Raw genomic sequence first — 8,842 nt, 5'->3', positions numbered from 1 at the left:
CCCACCCCCACATCACCCCACCCCACGTCACCCCACCCCCACATCACCCCCACACCCACCCCCACAACACCCCACCCCCACAACACACCACCCCACACAACACCCCACCCCACATCACCCCCACCCCCACCTCACCCCAACCTCCACACACCCACATCACCCCCACCCCCACCCCCACCTCACCCGAACCCCCACCCCCACTCACCCCACCCCCACAACCCCACATCACCCCCACCCCCACAACCCCACATCACCCCCACCTCACCCCGACCCCCACACCCCCCACATTCCCTACCCACCATCACACAGACCCCCACTCACACACCCTCACACATCCCCCACACCCCCACACCGCCCACACCCCCCACACGCCCAGGCCCCCACACCCTCAATCCCCCGCACCCACCACATCCCCCATTTCCCCACAGTGCCGCCCTGTCGGAGGGTCAGTGCTGAGGGAGTGGGTACTGTCAGAGGGTCAGTGCTGAGGGAGTGGGCACTGTCGGAGGGTCAGTGCTGAGGGAGCGGGCCCTGTCGGAGGGTCAGTGCTGAGGGAGCGGGCACTGTTGGAGGGTCAGTGCTGAGGGAGTGGGCACTGTCGGAGGGTCAGTGCTGAGGGTGCGGGCACTGTCGGAGGGTCAGTGCTGAGGGAGTGCCGCACTGTCGGAGGGTCAGTGCTGAGGGAGCGGGCCCTGTCGGAGGGTCAGTGCTGAGGGAGTGGGCACTGTCGGAGGGTCAGTGCTGAGGGAGCGGGCCCTGTCGGAGGGTCAGTGCTGAGGGAGTGGGCACTGTCGGAGGGTCAGTGCTGAGGGAGCGGGCCCTGTCGGAGGGTCAGTGCTGAGGGAGTGGGCCCTGTCGGAGGGTCAGTGCTGAGGGAGTGGGTACTGTCAGAGGGTCAGTGCTGAGGGAGTGGGCACTGTCGGAGGGTCAGTGCTGAGGGAGCGGGCCCTGTCGGAGGGTCAGTGCTGAGGGAGCGGGCCCTGTCGGAGGGTCAGTGCTGAGGGAGCGGGCACTGTTGGAGGGTCAGTGCTGAGGGAGTGGGCACTGTCGGAGGGTCAGTGCTGAGGGTGCGGGCACTGTCGGAGGGTCAGTGCTGAGGGAGTGCCGCACTGTCGGAGGGTCAGTGCTGAGGGAGCGGGCCCTGTCGGTGGGTCAGTGCAAAGGGAGTGGGCACTGTCGGAGGGTCAGTGCTGAGGGAGTGGGCACTGTCGGAGGTTCAGTGCTGAGGGAGCGGGCCCTGTCGGAGGGTCAGTGCTGAGGGAGTGGGCACTGTCGGAGGGTCAGTGCTGAGGGAGCGGGCCCTGTCGGAGGGTCAGTGCTGAGGGAGTGGGCCCTGTCGGAGGGTCAGTGCTGAGGGAGCGGGCCCTGTCGGAGGGTCAGTGCTGAGGGAGTGGGCCCTGTCGGAGGGTCAGTGCTGAGGGAGTGGGCCCTGTCGGAGGGTCAGTGCTGAGGGAGTGGGCCCTGTCGGAGAGTGGGGTGAATGGGGACTGAGTGTGACAGACTGCTGCTGAGCTATGAACCCTCCTGCTGATCTCTGTCAGTATACCGTGTGGTTTTAGGTGGGGTCACACTGTGCTGACTGCCTCACAGTCTCCCACACGCAGAAGGTCAGTGAGAGGTTTCGATCCCATCCCACACTCACACAGGGACGGCTGGGGCTTCCCGTTTCTCACAGCTGTTATATTTACACACGGCCTGGGTGGGACACAGCTTTCGGTATGTGCGAGGACCCACCCTCACCACTGACATGTCGTAACATGGTCCAGGCTCCTGCAGATAGGTCCCAGCACCCACACGGTGACGGGACGGGGGTCTGTGACTGTGTCTGTCCCCCACACGGTGACGGGACAGGGGTCTGTGTCAGTGTCTGTCCCCCACACGGTGACGGGACGGGGGTCTGTGTCTGTCCCCCACACGGTGACGGGACGGGGGTCTGTGTCTGTGATTCCCCCACACGGTGACGGGACGGGGGTCTGTGTCTGTGATTCCCCCACACGGTGACGGGACGGGGTCTGTGTCTGTGATTCCCCCACACGGTGACGGGACGGGGGTCTGTGTCTGTGATTCCCCCACACGGTGACAGGACGGGGGTCTGTGTCTGTGATTCCCCCACACAGTGACCGGACGGGGGTCCGTGTCTGTGACTCCCCCACACGGTGACGGGACGGGGGTCTGTGTCTGTGGTTCCCCCACACGGTGACAGGACGGGGGTCTGTATCTGTGATTCCCCCACACGGTGACGGGACGGGGGTCTGTGTCTGTGATTCCCCCACACGGTGACGGGACGGGGGTCTGTGTGTGTGACTCCCCCACACGGTGACGGGACGGGGGTCTGTGTCTGTGACTCCCCCCACACGGTGACGGGACGGGAGTCTATGATTCCCCCACACGGTGACAGGACGGGGGTCTGTGTCTGTGACTCCCCCACACGGTGACGGGACGGGGGTCTATGATTCCCCCACACGGTGACAGGACGGGGGTCTGTGTCTGTGATTCCCCCACACAGTGACCGGACGGGGGTCCGTGTCTGTGATTCCCCCACACGGTGACGGGACGGGGGTCTGTGTCTGTGGTTCCCCCACACGGTGACAGGACGGGGGTCTGTATCTGTGATTCCCCCACACGGTGACGGGACGGGGGTCTGTGTCTGCGATTCCCCCACACGGTGATGGGACGGGGGTCTGTGTCTGTGATTCCCCCACACGGTGACGGGACGGGGGTCTGTGTGTGTGACTCCCCCACATGGTGACGGGACGGGGGTCTGTGTCTGTGACTCCCCCCACACGGTGACGGGACGGGAGTCTATGATTCCCCCACACGGTGACAGGACGGGGGTCTGTGTCTGTGACTCCCCCACACGGTGACGGGACGGGGGTCTGTGTCTGTGACTCCCCCCACACGGTGACGGGACGGGGGTCTATGATTCCCCCACACGGTGACGGGACGGGGGTCTGTATCTGTGATTCCCCCACACGGTGACGGGACGGGGGTCTGTGTCTGTCCCACACGGTGACGGGACGGGGGTCTGTGTCTGTGATTCCCCCACACGGTGACGGGACGGGGGTCTGTGTCTGTGATTCCCCCACACGGTGACGGGACGGGGGTCTGTGTCTGTCCCACACGGTGACGGGATGGGGGTCTGTGTCTGTGATTCCCCCACACGGTGACGGGACGGGGGTCCGTGTCTGTGATTCCCCCACACGGTGACGGGGTGGGGGTGTGTGTCTGTGATCCCCCCACACGGTGACGGGACGGGGGGGTGTGTCTGTGATCCCCCCACACGGTGATGGGACGGGGGTCTGTGTCTGTGACTCCCCCACACGGTGACGGGACGGGGGTCTGTGTCTGTGATTCCCCCACACGGTGACGGGGTGGGGGTGTGTGTCTGTGATCCCCCCACACGGTGACGGGACGGGGGGGTGTGTCTGTGATCCCCCCACACGGTGATGGGACGGGGGTCTGTGTCTGTGATTCCCCCACACGGTTACGGGACGGGGGTCTGTGATTCCCCCACACGGTGACGGGACGGGGGTCTGTGTCTGTGATCCCCCCACACGGTGACGGGACGGGGGTCTGTGTCTGTGATTCCCCCACACGGTGACGGGACAGGGGTCTGTGTCTGTGATTCCCCCACACGGTGACGGGACGGGGGTCTGTGTCTGTGATCCCCCCACACGGTGACGGGACGGGGGTCTGTGTCTGTGATTCCCCCAAACGGTGACGGGACGGGGGTCTGTGTCTGTCCCACACGGTGACGGGACGGGGGTCTGTGTCTGTGATTCCCCCACACGGTGACGGGACGGGGTCTGTGTCTGTGATTCACCACACGGTGACGGGACGGGTGTCCGTGTCTGTGATTCCCCCACACGGTGAAAGGACAGGGGTCTGTGTCTGTGACTCCCCCACACGGTGACGTGACGGGGGTCTGTGTCTGTGATTCCCCCACACGGTGACGGGACGGAGGTCTGTGTCTGTGATTCCCCCACACGGTGACAGGACGGGGGTCTGTGTCTGTGATTCCCCCACACGGTGACAGGACGGGGGTCTGTGTCTGTGATTCCCCCACACGGTGACGGGACGGGGGTCTGTGTCTGTGATTCCCCCACACGGTGACGGGACGGGGGTCTGTGTCTGTGATTCCCCCACACGGTGGCGGGACGGGGGTCCGTGTCTGTGATTCCCCCACACGGTGATGGGACGGGGGTCTGTGTCTGTGATTCCCCCACACGGTGACGGGACGGGGGTCCGTGTCTGTGATTCCACCACACGGTGACGTGACGGGGGTCTGTGTCTGCGATTCCCCCACACGGTGACGGGACGGGGGTCTGTGTCTGTGACTCCCCCACACGGTGACGGGACGGGGGTCTGTGTCTGTGATTCCCCCACACGGTGATGGGACGGGGGTCTGTGTCTGTGATTCCCCCACACGGTGACGGGACGGGGGTCTGTGTCTGTGATTCCACCACACGGTGACGTGACGCGGGTCTGTGTCTGCGATTCCCCCACACGGTGACGGGACGGGGGTCTGTGTCTGTGACTCCCCCACACGGTGACGGGACGGGGGTCTGTGTCTGCGATTCCCCCACACGGTGACGGGACGGGGGTCTGTGTCTGCGATTCCCCCACACGGTGACGGGACGGGGGTCTGTGTCTGTGATTCCCCCACACGGTGACGGGACGGGGGTCTGTGATTCCCCCACACGGTGACGGGACGGGGGTCTGTGATCCCCCCACACGGTGACGGGATGGGGGTCTGTGTCTGTGATTCCCCCACACGGTGACGGGACGGGGGTCTGTGTCTGTGATTCCCCCACACGGTGACGGGACGTGGGTCTGTGTCTGTGATTCCCCCACACGGTGACGGGACGGGGGTCTGGGTCTGTGATTCCCCCACACGGTGACGGGACGGGGGTCTGTGTCTGTCCCCCACACGGTGACGGGACGGGGGTCTGTGTCTGTGATTCCCCCACACGGTGACGGGACGGGGGTCTGTGTCTGTCCCCCACACGGTGACGGGACGGGGGTCTGTGTCTGTGATTCCCCCACACGGTGACGGGACGGGGGTCTGTGTCTGTGATTCCCCCACACGGTGACGGGACGGGTGTCTGTGTCTGTCCCCCACACGGTGACGGGACGGGGTCTGTGTCTGTGATTCCCCCACACGGTGACGGGACGGGGGTCTGTGTCTGTGATTCCCCCACACGGTGACGGGACGGGGGTCTGTGTCTGTGACTCCCCCACACGGTGACGGGACAGGGGTCTGTGTCTGTGATTCCCCCACACGGTGACGGGACGGGGGTCTGTGTCTGTTATTCCCCCACACGGTGACGGGACGGGGGTCTGTGTCTGTGATTCCCCCACACGGTGACGGGACGGGGGTCTGTGTCTGTGATTCCCCCACACGGTGACGGGACGGGGGTCTGTGATTCCCCCACACGGTGACGGGACGGGGGTCTGTGTCAGTGATTCCCCCACACGGTGACGGGACAGGGGTCTGTGTCTGTGATTCCCCCACACGGTGACGGGACGGGGGTCTGTGATTCCCCCACACGGTGACGGGACGGGGGTCTGTGTCTGTGATTCCCCCACACGGTGACGGGACGGGGGTCTGTGATTCCCCCACACGGTGATGGGACGGGGGTCTGTGTCAGTGATTCCCCCACACGGTGACGGGACGGGGGTCTGTGTCTGTGATCCCCCCACACGGTGACGGGACGGGGGTCTGTGTCTGTGATACCCCCACACGGTGACGGGACAGGGGTCTGTGTCTGTGATTCCCCCACACGGTGACGGGATGGGGGACTGTGTCTGTGATTCCCCACACGGTGACGGGACGGGGGTCTGTGTCTGTGATTCCCCCACACGGTGACGGGACGGGAGTCTGTGATTCCCCCACACGGTGACGGGACAGGGGTCTGTGTCTGTGATACCCCCACACGGTGACGGGACAGGGGTCTGTGTCTGTGATTCCCCCACACGGTGACGGGATGGGGGTCTGTGATTCCCCCACACGGTGATGGGACGGGGTCTGTGTCTGTGATTCCCCCACACGGTGACGGGACGGGGGTCTGTGTCTGTCCCCCACACGGTGACGGGACGGGGGACTGTGTCTGTGATTCCCCCACACGGTGACGGGACGGGGGTCTGTGTCTGTCCCCCACACGGTGACGGGACTGGGTTCTGTGTCTGTGATTCCCCCACACGGTGACGGGACGGGGGTCTGTGTCTGTGATTCCCCCACACGGTGACGGCACTGGGGTCTGTGTCTGTGATTCCCCCACACGGTGATGGGACGTGGGTCTGTGATTCCCCCACACGGTGACGGGACGGGGGTCTGTGTCTGTGATTCCCCCACACGGTGACGGGACGGGGGTCTGTGTCTGTCCCCCACACGGTGACGGGACGGGGGTCTGTGTCTTTGTCTGTCCCCCTCCCCGTGATACTCACTGTGTCGCTCTCTCGGGATCTTAATGATATCCTGCCATGGGGTCTCCCGCCCCCTCCCCAGGACAACCCCTTCCTGTCCCCGGCCTCCTCCTGATGTAGCCCCTCCCCCCTCCAGCCCCCACACCCCCTCCCTATCTCTGTCCCCTCCTCCAGCCCCTACACCCCCTCCCTATCTCTGTCCCCTCCTCCAGCCCCTACACCCCCTCCCTATCTCTGTCCCCTCCTCCAGCCCCTACACCCCCTCCCTATCCCTGTCCCCTCCTGCAGCTCCTACACCCCCTCCCTATCTCTGTCCCCTCCCCCAGCCCCTACACCCCCTGTCTATGTCTGTCCCCTCCTCCAGCCCCTATACCCCCTCCCTATCTCTGTCCCCTCCTCCAGCACCCACACCCCCTCCCTATCTCTGTCCCCTCCTCCAGCCCCTACACCCCCTCCCTATCCCTGTCCCCTCCTGCAGCCCCTACACTCCCTCCCTATCTCTGTCCCCTCCCCCAGCCCCTATACCCCCTCCCTATCTCTGTCCTCTCCTCCAGCCCCTATACCCCCTCCCTATCTCTGTCCCCTCCTCCAGCCCCTACACCCCCTCCAGCCCCTACACCTCCTCCCGCCCCTACACCCCCTCCCGCCCCTACACCCCCTCCCTATCTCTGTCCCCTCCCCCAACCCCTACACCCCCTGTCTATCTCTGTCCCCTCCTCCAGCCCCTATACCCCCTCCCTATCTCTGTCCCCTCCTCCAGCCACCACACCCCCTCCCTATCCCTGTCCCCTCCTCCAGCCCCTACACTCCCTCCCTATCCCTGTCCCCTCCTCCAGCCCCTACACCCCCTCCCTATCTGTGTTCGGTTATCAGTTTGGATTATATTGACGTGGCTGGAGAAGAACGAGTGGCCATCTTGTTGAAATCTATACAATCATTCGAGGACGCGAGCGAGGCTGTCAAATCCCAGATGACCAGGGAGTCTAGAACCAAGGTCACCGTCTACCTTCACGCTGTTGGACATTTGGAACTGAGTTGAGGCGAAATATCTTCAGCCAGACATTGGGGAGTCTGTGGAATATTCTGCCACAGGACATAATTGAAGCCAAACTATCAGTGTTTTCAAAATAGGTCGTTTTTCTTTAGGTTACTTACAGTGTGGAAACAGGCCCTTCGGCCCAACAAGTCCACACCGACCAACGAAGCGCAACCCACCCCTACATTTACCCCTTACCTAACACTACATGCAATTTAGCATGGCCAATTCACCTGACCCGCACATCTTTGGACTGTGGGAGGAAACCGGAGCACCCGGAGGAAACCCACGCAGACACGGGGAGAACGTGCAAACTCCACACAGTCAGTCGCCTGAGGCCAGAATTGAACCCGGGTCTCTGGCGCTGTGAGGCAGCAGTGCTAACCACTGTGCCACCGTGCCGCCCACATTGTTCTTCAGGATGTAATGCTCAAAAGCTATGCGGGAGAAAACGTGAGCAGGCGTGTGGATTGGATGATTTGCCGTGAACCTGTTGAATTGGGGTAGCAGACTCGAGGGGCTGAACCCCTGTGTTGGGCTTCATTGGTTTGCTGGTAGTGGGAGTTGGTACAGGAGTCGGCAGTGTGGGGAGCTGGGCATGGTGACATATCGCGGGCCTGCTGGGACTCCCATCTTGAACGTGCCCGAGGGTGTGAGTGGCCATTGGGAGGGACTCCAGAACGATGCGTGTCACGTGCTACTGGTGACTTCTGTCTCCAGGGCAGTTGACGGATCTTGGTGGTGGGAGCAGTTGATGGCGTGGCTACCAGGGTGGGGCGGGACGGGGGGGATGGTGGGGGTTGACTGTGCACCGCCATTGTCGATCAGCTCAGGGCTCCAGTTGACCAAACCTTGGAGGGATGCCAAGGTGGGAGGGAGTGGGGGGAAGGGGTTGTTGGCGGTGTTAGGGGGAGGATTGGGTAGGCATTCGCTGACCACAATTTTGAGGGGAGGCCGAGGAGGGTCGGCGTGAGGTGGCATGTGATTGGACGTCGTTGGATGCCACCTTAGAGTCACAAAGTGTCACCCAATTCGAGGTCAACAGGCCCCAGGGGTGCGTCATTGGCCATCACTGACGCCATTTTGAGGGCAGGCCCATGGGGAATTGACGGGGTTGGATGCGGTCAAGTTAAAAGTCACACAACACCAGGTTATAGGCCAACAAGGCTCTTCCTGTGCTGTTGGCGATGGAGCAAGGTATCATGGGTACCTTGCCGCCATCTTGGTGGCACCCCATGGTGATTGGGTTTGGCGGTGGGTGGGGAACCGGGGGTTTCGGTGTCCCTTTGACATTACGGGGTATGATGACGAAGGCCAGAGGTGACCAAACAAGCACAGTGGGGGATTTTGGGGTGTGGGTAAAGGCCTAAAGTGAGGGAG

Source organism: Hemiscyllium ocellatum, unplaced genomic scaffold (assembly GCF_020745735.1).
Source record: "Hemiscyllium ocellatum isolate sHemOce1 unplaced genomic scaffold, sHemOce1.pat.X.cur. scaffold_1044_pat_ctg1, whole genome shotgun sequence".
NCBI lineage: Eukaryota > Metazoa > Chordata > Chondrichthyes > Orectolobiformes > Hemiscylliidae > Hemiscyllium > Hemiscyllium ocellatum.
Note: the sequence above shows the minus strand (reverse complement) of the source record.